The 12,508-nt window shown below is 43.8% G+C and overlaps 1 protein-coding gene across 5 annotated transcripts in view; it reads left to right on the forward strand.

The window, feature by feature from the left end:
* The window catches only part of LOC126190053 (E3 ubiquitin-protein ligase Bre1), a 262,588-nt gene that overhangs the window by 103,451 nt on the left and 146,629 nt on the right, over positions 1 to 12,508 (forward strand). The window lies entirely within an intron of this gene.

Below are 12,508 nucleotides of genomic sequence, written 5' to 3' on the forward strand. Positions count from 1 at the left end.
TCATGTATCCCTAATGTTTGAATTATTTGACATTACTAGAAGTCTGATACTACTGTATTGGTGATACCTATCAACTTTTTGGAAAAAATAATGAGTTATTGGGTTAGTTGTCTGCATTTCCTGTGGATCGCAATTATGAACTTTCACTATGAAGAAGGAAGGAAGGTTGGGTTAATGTCCTGTCGACTTGGAGGTCGTTAGAGATGGAGCACAAGCTCGGAATGTGTCAACATTAGGAAAAGAAATCAGCCATGCACTTTCAAAAGAACCATCGCGGCATTTGCCTGAAGGGTGAAGGGAAATCATGCAAAACCAAGCTGTGCATGACCAGACGCAGGTTTGAACTGTCGTCCTCCCAAATCTGAGTCCACTGTGCTAACCACTGTGCCACCTCACTTGATCTTTTGCTATGATGTGGAACAAGTTTATTTTACAATGTTAGTACATGCCCTCAATGGAAAGTATGGCACCTTACAGAAATTTATATTTAACTGTGTTCAGCGTTCACCTCCCTCCCCCCTTACACACACACACACACACACACACACACACACGCGCGTGCTGCGAAAACACGTATTATTGCTGCTGCTGCTTCTGTGTAGATAGTGATGGTGATGTGTGGCCATATCAACTGATCTGACAGCTATGACGTATTTATCTTAAATTACAACAATATAGAGAAGGACTGATTGTTACTTATTGTAAAGAAGACGCCTCAAGTTGTAGATAGGCACAATTAATATACTTACATAAAGCTTTCAGCCACAGCCTCCATCAGTAAAAGAGAGACACACAAGATTCGCACACACAAGCATGGATACCTCACTCACAAATAACTGCCAACTCCAGCGTCTCAGGCCGGACTGCAGCTATCACCTGGGATGCAAGCAGGTGGGAGAGAGACAAACATTGTCTGGTGGAGTGTGCACAAAGTAGACTGCCAACAGGTGCAGCATCAGTAGGTTGTAGGGCAAGGAGGTGCAGAAAAATGAGCAGAATAAAGGAGGAGCAGGGAAAGACTGGTGGATGCGTTGATAAAGGGCTGCAAATAAACAGGGAGGGAGATGAGAATGGGGAGGAGATAATAGGACAGAGGGGATGGAAACTGTTGGGTGGAGGGTTTAGGTACAGTATGTTATCATTAGTTGAGACCAGGATAATTACGTGAGCAGAGAATGTGTTGTAAGAGTAACTCCCATCTGTGCAGTTCAGAAAAGCTGGTGCTGGAAGGAATGATCCAGATGGCTCAGGTAGTGAAGCAGCCACTGAAATAAAGTGTGTTATGTGCTGCTGCATGTTGTGCCACAGGGTGGCCTGGTTTGCTCTTGGTCACAGTTTTGGTGGTGGCCATTCATTCTGCTGGACAGCTTGTTGGTAGTCATTTCAATATAAAAAGCTGTGCAATGATTGCAGCAGAGCTGGTAAATAACATGGCTGCTTTCACAGGTGGTGTGGCCCCTGATGGGGTAGGATGAACTTGTAAGAGGACGGGAATAGGAAGTGCTGGGTGGGTGGACTGGGTAGGTTTTGCACCTGGGTGTTCCAAAAAGGTATGATCCTTGTGCCAACGGGCTTGGATTGGGAGTGGTATATGGATGGACAGGATGATGTGGAGGTTGAATGGGCGATGGAACACCACTTAAGGAGGGGCGGGAAGTATCTCGGATATGATGCCCTTCAGGCATGAAGATAGGCAATCAAAGCCTTGGAGAAGGATGTGGTTCAGTTGTTCTAGTCCAGGGTGGTATTGGGTGATGAAGGGGACACTCCTTTTTGGCTGGTTCTTGGGGATGGTTGGAGGATTTGGGGCGTGAGGGGGAAATGGTACAGGAGGTCTATTTGCGGACTAGGTGTGGGGGATAGTGCCTGTCTATGAACAGCTTGGTGAGATGCTCAGCACACTGAGCAATGGAGTTTTTGTCACTGCGAATATACCACCCCGGTGGCCAGGCTCTATGGAAGGGATTTTTTGGTGTGAAAGGGATAACAGCTGTCAAAATGCTCATACTTTTGGTGGTTGGTGGGTTTAATGTGGATAAAGATGCGGGGGGAGCCATCAGAGAGGAGGTGGTCAACATGTGGGAAGGTGGCATGTTGGGTTGAGGAGGACCACGTGAAATGCATGGGAGAGAAGGTGTTAAGATTGTGAAGGAATGAAGATAAGATGTGTTGGCCCTGAGTCCAGATCATGGTGATATCATTGGTGAACCTGAGCCAGACTACAGGTTTGGCATTTTGGGAGGGTAGGAAGGTCTTCTGTAGATGGCCCATAAACAGGTAGGTATAGGAGAGTGTCATGCAGGTGCCCATGGCTGTGGTGCGGATTTGTTTATATAACTTCCCTTTAAATGAGTGGTAGTTGTGGGTTAGGATAAAGTTAGCAAGGTGTTTGAGGAATGAGGTAGTAGGCTTAGAGTCTGATGGAAACTGGGGAAGGTAGTATTCAGTAGTGGTAAGACCATGGGCATGAAGGATGTTGGCATGTAGCGAGGTGGCATGAACAGTGACAGGTAGGGAACCAGCAGGTAAAAGGGTGGGAATGGCGGAGAGTAAGTGAAGGAAGTGGTTGGTGTCTTTGGCATGAGATGCTAGATTAAGAGCAATTGGATACAGGTGTTGGTCAATGAGGGCCGAAATTCTTTCAGTGGGGGCACAATAACTAGCCACAATGGAGCATCCAGGATTATTGGGTTTTTGGATTGAGGGGGTTATGCAAAAGGAGGGTGTGCAGGGTGTCATAGGGGTGAGGAGGTAAATGGATTCAGGGGAGATGTTCTGTGAAGGACCTAAGGCTGGAAGTACGTAGGGCTTTAAACAGGGATTGGTGTTTGTGTTGGACTTCTGGGATGGGGTCATTCCAGCAGAGTTTACAGGTGGAGTAGTCAGATAATTTTCGAATGCCTACCGCATAGTAGTCACTGCAATTCATAACAACAGTGGTGGAACCTTTGTCTGCAGGTAGGATGATTAGGTCAGGATTTGTTGTGAGGTTGTGTATGGCAGTTCTTTCTACTACTGAAGGTTGGTGTTCTGAGCAAGGGAATTGGAAAAGGATGGTGAGACTAAGTTGGAGGCAAGAAATTCGTGGAAGGTGACCAGCAGGTGATTAGGTGGGAGGGTGCGGAGAAGCACAGTTGGATAGTGATATGAATATGATAGTGTTGATATTATGGTGGTTTTGGTGGGAGGGATTCACGGCAAAGAAGTGCTTCCATTGCAGGGATTGGAAGAAGGAGAGTAGGTCTTTGACAAGTCCAGCATTGTTAAATTTGGGATTAGGGCTAAAGGGGATGCATTTGGATAGGACTGAAATTTCGATGGAGCTGAGGGTTTTGTTGGAAATGTTAACAACTGTGTACAGGAATATTTTGGCTCTGGATCTGCTGGAGAGTTGGTAGTGAGTTTTGGGATTTGGCAAGTTGAAAAGGTCAGCTAGGCGGGGTTTAGCTGCTATGAGGGACAGACGAGGAGTAACACTGTGGCTGCGATAGGGGTTTGGATAGTTGTTCCCCACAGGGGCAGTAGGAGGTCAGGATGTTGGGTAACTTATGGAGGTGGTGTCTGGATTGTTCCTCCAGGAGCTGGAGAGTGAGGGATTCAATTTCAGAGATGTGATATATGTAGTAGGGATTGCAGAGTAATAGTATCTTGTGGAGAGGTGATTCTAGAATGCCTGTGCCATGGAGATGTGTTTTTGCAGGACCAAGTTTGTGGGGGCCAGCGAATGGCAGAATTTGGAAAGGCATAGGCCATTGTGAAAGGAGGGGTGGCAGTCAGAAAAAGGAATTTTAATGGTTAAGTGGTTTGAGGAATTCCATGGTTTACACAGCATTTGAGAAGCAGGATGTGGGACTCTATTTAGGATTCTTTTCTGAGCTGGTTCAGGAAGATACAGCAATGGTCCATGATGGCAGGAATGGTGTAAAGGAAATGGGAACGATGCAGAAATGGGCGAAATAGTTTTTATTGTTTGATTTTTGCCGAACAGCTTTCTTAATCATATAACCCTATGATGTATTACTTTGTTACTCTTTTCTATATCATTACTCTTTTCAGTGTCCATTCTTTCTCATCTTTCCTGTGTTTATTCTTCAAATTCCAAACTGCATCTGCATTTACACAGTGTGTAAATGATCATCTGTGCAGTTTGTTGATGCTGCATCTAATGCCACAGATTCTTTCCTTGATAGTTATATTTATTCCATTGATCCCACTTCATCTCTCATCCTGATGTATTTTAGCATTTTGTTTTCTATTCCTGCCCATGGCACATGAACTTTGTGCATATTTTTACATACCTGTTCATGTTTCTGCTTGTCTTTATGTATTTTTTATGTATGTTTATGTACCTTTTTGCTTATTCAACTCCTCTCACAACCATCAACACCTATTTTGCCCTTTTCTGTGTCATTCCCGCTAACCATCGACACCTATTTTGCCCATTTCTGTGTTGTTCCCGTTTCCTTGACATCACTCCTGCCACAATGGATCTTTGCTCCTGCTTTCTGCGCTGGTTCAGAAAAATATCCCTTTCCCGTTGCTAAAACCCAATCCCACATCCTATTTTTCAAATGCTACCTAAACCACCCAATTCCTCCAAATGGCCTAACTGTAAAAGATTCCTTTCTCTGGACCCCACCTCTCCTTTCACAATGACTTACGCCTTTCCAGATTCTGCCAATCCCTGGCCCTCACAAATGTAGTACATCAGAAACACACTTACATGGCACAGGCATCCCAGAACCACCTCCACCCCTTCCACAAGATATTACTACTCTGCAATCCATACTACAAAGCATCATATCTCTGAAGCTGTATCCTTTTCTCTCCAGCACCTGGAGGAGCCTTCCAGACACCACCTCCATAAGTTACCCAACTTGCTGACATCCTACCGCCGCCTCGGGCATCACTCTCCAACCCCTATTGCACCCACAGGGTTCCTTGTCGTCCACTCCTCGTAGCAGCTAAACCCTGCCTAGCTGACTTTTTCAACTTGCTACATCCACCAAAACTCACTACCAGCTCTCCACCAAATCCAGAGCCAAAACATTCACATAACGCTGTTGTTAGCCTTTCCAACAAAACCCACAGCTCCACAGAAGTTTAGTCCTATCCAAAGGCATTCCGTTTAGCCCTACACCCAAATTTAACCATGCTGAATTTGTCAAATACCTACTCTCCTTCTGTCGATATCTGCAGTGGAAGCACTTCTTTGCTGCCAAACTCTCTGTGTGGGTACTGATGTAGTGTTTAAAACGCCGTAAAACACAAATTTATGATACTTTAAGGAACAGGGATAAGATATGGGATGACTGGATGAAAGGGAAAGGGCAAATGAAAAGAAAGGCAAAGACTAGAAATGAAGAGGGTAACGTGATAGTGTGGGAATATTTGTATGTGCGCAGGCAGAAAACTTTTCTTTGTCTGGGAACATGTTGCAGTGTGAGGCTTTAAAAGTTACTAAAGAGCTTGGAAATACAGAGTTTGATGCCCACATGATGGCTGGGCAGTTCCAAAGCTAGCCACAAAATCATGTGAAATTAAGTGTGTGGGGAAGCTAAGGATGTGCAGGAAAGTGTAACAACAGAAAGGAAGACAATACTCGTCTGCAATGCTAATGAAACAAGACTGTTTTATCGCACGCTCTCTTCAAAATCTCTAGCAATTTGAGGTGAAAAACACATCGGTGGAAAAATGTCAAAGGATAGACTCACTGCACTGCTGTGTGGAACATGTTAGGTGAAATGGAGAAGCCAGTGGTGACTGGAAAGGTGGCAAAACTGTGCTGTTTCAAAAACATGTATGTCAGTAAGCTTTGAGTCACATGGTGAAGCAATAAAATGGCACGGATGGTGAGTGGTCTTATGGAAGAATGGCTGGACTCTTCTAATACAAAAACCACCAAGCTCTCCTTTTACCAGACAATTCAACCTGCCACCTAAAAAATAGAGAGCTTGAGAAATCGGCAATTGCGGAGCATAGCCTCACGAACAAACACAAAATATTGTTCGATGAAACTAAAATTCTGTCCCATGCCTCCACGTACTGGGATTCTGTTATTAAGGAGGCTGTTGAAATCAGAATGAGCCAAAAGAACTTTAACCGCGATAGCGGATACCATCTGAGCTGTGCGTGGAAACGAGCGCTTGATGCAGAGAAGCAGCAGAGACGTTCCTTCCAAGATTTACGTTTAAACGGAAGCGGTGGCGCCACCGGCGCACACAGTGACACCGTCTGAGACAGCAGCACGTAATCGCCGACCAATCAGAAGCCGACCAATCAGAAGCCGTCTTCGGGCTATATAGAGGCTACCATAGCAGCAGTGGAGACAGTCAGCTCCTGACGATGACGATGGAGGTAATCGTCGAAAGCTCGAGATTTTATCTAGAACTGACGCGGCAAGAATACCGAGAATATTTTATACATAAGTGCCGCCGCGAAAAACTTCGTTCTCATATTACTTTCCTCTACGGGGAGAACATCGCACGCCAGGTTCGTCAACTGGAGAAGCTGCGCGTCAAATATGCACAGTTGCGGAGTAATTTGGCATTTCTGCAACGCTGTCGCGATAAGGAGATTGTGCCTAAGTTTGCTGTGGTTAAACACCATATCAAGTCGGTTGCAATGAAGAATATATTACAGAAGACAAGTTGGGCGATCGTCAGAGAAAGATTACGACACACAAGGTACGAACTGGATCTTAATGCACGAAGCTTATACAGTTGCCATCTTTTGTTATCTACAGTTCTCTCGCCGTTTGACTGGGAGTGGGTCGATATGACGACGGCTGCTCATCAAAGAGCTCATCTTAGCAATACATCTGCTAGACAAGTAAAGAAATTTGAGCATCTTGTAGCTGTGCAAAGATCAGAGTCAGCGCATGAAACAGCACGCACTGTCGTCAACCTGTCGGGCAAGAACCTGGACAAAGGAGCCATCTCGGCCCTTAATAAAGGTTTGAACTTTGCTCCTACACCACGTACTATACCCATCGTGGATCTTATCAGTGGAGTAGAACAGGCTGTGCGGCATCTTGCACAGGACGACGCCGACGAAGTGAGACTTGTTACCAGTCGCTTTTTGGCCTCAGCTAAGCCTCCCAGGTCTAATATCAGTAGAGAGGAGAGGGAGGGGCTCCATTTACTTCAGAAGGATGAAGATCTTGTCATATTACCAGCTGACAAAGGAAATGCCACCGTGGTCCTTAATACTACCGAATATCATAGAAAAATGACTTCACTGTTGGAGGACAGTACGTATAAGTGTCTTAAACGGGACCCAACTTTGACGTACAGCAGAAAAACTATGAAGTTACTGAAGAATTCCGGGCTTCCAGACGATATTACAAAAAATCTCAGAGTCCGAGCTCCTCGACCGCCCAGGTTGTACGGACTACCGAAGCTCCATAAGGATAATGTTCCCATGAGACCTATTGTCAGTGCAATTGGTTCTCCTACTTATAAGCTGGCCAAATACTTAACAAAGTTGATGACTCCTATAGTTGGCCGGTGTGAACATCACATCAAAAACTCCCAGATGTTCATTGAGAAAATCAAAGATATTAGAGTTGGTCCAAATGACATTTTAGTCAGCCTGGATGTGGTGTCGCTGTTCACAAAAGTTCCTGTGGAGGACACTTTGAAAATGCTGGCGGATCTTTTTCCTCCTGAAACTATAAAATTGTTCCGGCACGTGATGACGACCACCTACTTCTTGTATGGTAATAAATTTTATGAAATGACAGACGGTATGGCAATGGGCTCTCCGTTGTCTCCATCATTGGCTAACTTTTTTATGGAGAATTTTGAAGAACGTGCACTAAATTCGGCTCCCCTCCGTCCGTCCTTATTTTATCGTTACGTTGACGATACATTTATGATCTGGCCACACGACGAAGAAGCTCTTAAAGAATTCATTGAACACATGAACAGCATCCATTCGAACATCCAGTTCACTGTCGAGATGGAGAAGGAAGGGAGACTGCCTTTCTTAGACGTTTTAGTACAACGACAGACGGACGGGCGTCTTGGCCACTCTGTATACCGTAAGCCGACGCATACCGATTTATACCTGAACGCACAGAGTTTCCATCACCCTGCTCAGAAGAGAGCCGTTTTGAACACGTTGGTATATAGAGCCAAAACTGTTTCTGACGAGGACCACTTAAGGTTCGAGATTAATCACCTAAAGAACGTGTTCCGAAAGAACGGCTATAGTGCACGCGATATAAAAGCAGCGTTCTCCAAAAGAAGGAAACGTGATAATGCTGCAACCTCACAGGATGATACACCGATTGCGGTTCTTCCTTTTTGTGGCGCAATTTCCAGCAAAATAGGAAGAGTCCTGCGTAGACATGGTATTAGACCGATTTTTCGTCCTCCTAAGAAAATTAAGGAGATGATGCGCCCTGTTAAGGAACAATCTCGACCTCAGGGTCTCCGGTGTTTATAATATACCCTGTGAGTGTGGAAGCAATTATATAGGTCAGACTATTCGTACCGTTTCCGACCGCTGTGCAGAACACCAACGCCACATTAAAAGTAGAGAGCTTGAGAAATCGGCAATTGCGGAGCATAGCCTCACGAACAAACACAAAATATTGTTCGATGAAACTAAAATTCTGTCCCATGCCTCCACGTACTGGGATTCTGTTATTAAGGAGGCTGTTGAAATCAGAATGAGCCAAAAGAACTTTAACCGCGATAGCGGATACCATCTGAGCTGTGCGTGGAAACGAGCGCTTGATGCAGAGAAGCAGCAGAGACGTTCCTTCCAAGATTTACGTTTAAACGGAAGCGGTGGCGCCACCGGCGCACACAGTGACACCGTCTGAGACAGCAGCACGTAATCGCCGACCAATCAGAAGCCGTCTTCGGGCTATATAGAGGCTACCATAGCAGCAGTGGAGACAGTCAGCTCCTGACGATGACGATGGAGGTAATCGTCGAAAGCTCGAGATTTTATCTAGAACTGACGCGGCAAGAATACCGCGAAAAACTTCGTTCTCATATACACATTCCACTTTGATCAAGTTTTACTGTATTTCCAAAACATTTCATCCTTGCAAGAATTTGCCAACTTCCCTTCCAAAGGAACCTCTCTTATGCATCATCATCATCATCGTCTTTCTGCATCCATTTTGACACTAATATACACTCCACACGTCATCTTTGCCCCATTATATCAAGGGTTCCCAGCAAATTATCTCCCTTTCCATAATAGTCTTCAACTTACACCACTAATTACCATAAATTCCACTTTCTGGACCTGTTGAGCACTGTATGCATTAAATCGTACAAAATAAGCATCCCTTTAATAGCTTGTAGCCAACCAACTTCATTTTACACAAACACACAAGTCGAGGTGACAAAATTCGTGGTATAGCGAGATGCACATTACAGATGGTGGTGGTATTGTGTTAACCAGGTATAAAAGGGCAGTACATTGGCAGAGCTGTATTATTTATTTATTTTGCATTTGATATTCCAGATGCCTTACAGTACTATACACATTCAGCATGGGAAACCTAATTAACATGCAAATGTAACGAAACGTTATTCATTATAAATTTGGTTGTACATATTACACTACTTATAAACCTATAGTTCATACATGTTGTAATCTGTCAAAAAAATTAACAATTAAACAGAAACACTTAAATTACAAAGCCAAGAAATGGCACAGTCTGTGAGTCTATGCAGATCCTCTAGTGAACTGACCTGAATACCACGAATTTCACACTTGATTATGTGCTGCATCATCTGTATTTCACCGCAGTCACAGTGAGGATCGTCCACGTAGTCCCACTTGGCCATCAGCTCGTTGCATCGTACAACACCAGTTCTCATTCTTTTTAGTGCCACCCAGTTTCTTCAAGGGATGTTGAGGTTGAACACAATCAGCCAGGTTCGTAATGAGGTGTCCATTGTTAACATTTGCTTGTTACCATAGATGTTTCCATTATGCTATGACATCCTGGTTGTTTGAGGAGTGATTCCAGAAGGGATTTCTTGGCTTTAATCGTGTCGGGCCATGCAGATCGGCGTGTATTGGAAGTGTTGTGTCAGCAGCAATTTTTTGCATTTCTCTTCGGATTGCGTGTTGTCTGCGGAGTGAGGAAGGTTCAGTGTTTGCCAGCACAGAGAGCCATGGTGTAGGTCTCACTGTTCCAGTTATTGTTTGCAAGGTGTCATTTAGGTGAACATCTACTTTATTGACATGCGAACTGTTGCCAAAGCTGTCATTTGTACTCGGTTGGTTCATGTGAAAACATTTCCCATGTGATAATGGCTGCACAACAGGAATTCAGACTCTGAACGTGGAATGGTCATTTAAGCTAGATGCCTGAGACATTCCATTCTGGAAATCACTAGGGAATTCAATATTCCAAAATCCGCAACATCAACATCAAGAATGTGTCAAGAATAAAATACTTCAGGCATTACCTCTCGCCAGGGACAATGCAGTGGCCAACAGCCTTCACTTAACAACCAAGAGGAGCGGCAGTTACGTAGAGTTGTCAGTGCTAACAGACAAGTAGCACTGCATGAAATAACCACAGAAATCAATGCCAGATATACAACAATCGTATCTGTTAGGACAGTGTTGCAAAATTTGTCATTAATGGGTATGGCAGTGGACGACCGATGCAAGGGCCTTTGCTAACAGCACGACATTGCCTGCATCATCTCCTTAGCTTGCAACCATATCAGTTGGATTGTAGGTGACTGAAAAACTGTAATCTGGTCAGATGAGTTCAGATTTCAGTTGGTAAGAACTGAAGGTAGGGTTGAAGAGTGGCACAGACCTCACAAAGTCACAGACCTATTTGTCAACAAGGCATTGTGCAAGCTGGTGGTGGCTCCATAATGGTATGGGATGTGCTTATGTGGAATGGACTGGGTCCTCTGGTACAACTGAACCAATCATTGACTGAAAATGTTTATGTTAAATTACTTGGAGACCATTTGCAGTCCCAGACAATAATAAATTTTTATTGATGGCAGTGTGCACTGTCACTGGCCACGCCTTAATGATCAGCGATTACATTTAACACTTAACTTCCTGCTAGAGAAGATGAAAACATATGGACACCTAATAGATGCTTTAAGTTGCATAAATACATAAACTTTTCGCCTTTCTGTTTTAAGAATCAATGAATAATAATGACAGATAGTCATGCACTAAATCCTTCATCGGCAACACTTCTGCAATTTTGGATGGCTATAGAGGCAACATGGCTCAATATCTCTAAAGTGGACTTCCAGCGACTTGCTGTGTCCATGCTCTGTTGAGTTGCTGCATGATCCCAGGCAAAAGGAGGTCCAACACGATTTTAGGAGGTATCCCATGTCTTTTGTCACCTCATTTTGTGTGTGTGTGTGTGTGTGTGTGTGTGTGTGTGTGTGTGTGTGTGTGTGTGTCTGGGGGGGGGGGGGGCACACTCTTGCATGTGCATCTTATAGTAGAGTTTGATGATCTTTGGAGAATCATCTGAGTTCAAATGATGCTTGACCCACTTCAAATTTTATCTGCTTTTTGTTCATACCTAACCTGGCACACCTTCCAAAACATGATCTGGTCTTTAATCTTTTCAAAATATATTATTTTTACCTCATTCTTGTCTGGTACTTCCTCTTGATCATCTCCATTACCCATATTGCCACAGAGCAGTTACTCCTTCAGACTTCTAAAAAATTTCACACATCTCTTGGTCCACATTGAAGTGGCATTCCTTATCAGTAGCTACATTTAATCTTCTCCCTGAATTGATAGCATTTACCTTCACAGAGGGAGGCAGTGTGTTTTCTTGACCCTTTTGCAAGCCGTAAATTCTAGTACCCACAAGTAATGTCTAGCAGTGTCAATTTCTTGGTCCCTTGGAAATTTTTTAAGAACTCCTCCATGTTGCCTAGTCTGTCATTGAGCCATACTACAATTTCATTCAAATGACATTCATTGGTGACTGTTCACACACTCCCACATTTCTTTCTCACGTTATACATGTACTGTCATTGCCCAGTGACACCCAGTGTACCATTCTTTCAATTTCTTTACATACCACCTCCTGCCTCGAAATAGGTATGAATATGAATAAGGCTTTATACAAAAAATGGAATGTGCTCTTTCATCTCTAGTTTACATTAAAACACATTCATGGTTTATCATCAAATTCTGCTTTATTTCTACACACAACCTGTCTTAACGTTTTCTCACTGCTTATCTGTCAGTTCTTGTATGCCATTCACTTTCTCTGTGATCATTTCCTCCTTTCATCCAACACAGGTTTGCTCCAAGCCATGTTCTTTTAGCATCTTCATTACATCCTGTTTCAAAATGGGAACACTTTAAAGATAATTCCATAGCAAATGAAGTCTCCTGTACACAACTGCCTAAATCCCAGCAAAACACTTCTTTTGCAGAAGAAGTTTTCACTTTCAATTTGTTGAACAGGTCTACCCTGAAAAGCAGCTCTACTGTTAACCCAGGAATGACTGGACACAGAAAT

The sequence above is a fragment of the Schistocerca cancellata genome, chromosome 1 (assembly GCF_023864275.1).
Source record: "Schistocerca cancellata isolate TAMUIC-IGC-003103 chromosome 1, iqSchCanc2.1, whole genome shotgun sequence".
NCBI classification, from domain to species: domain Eukaryota; kingdom Metazoa; phylum Arthropoda; class Insecta; order Orthoptera; family Acrididae; genus Schistocerca; species Schistocerca cancellata.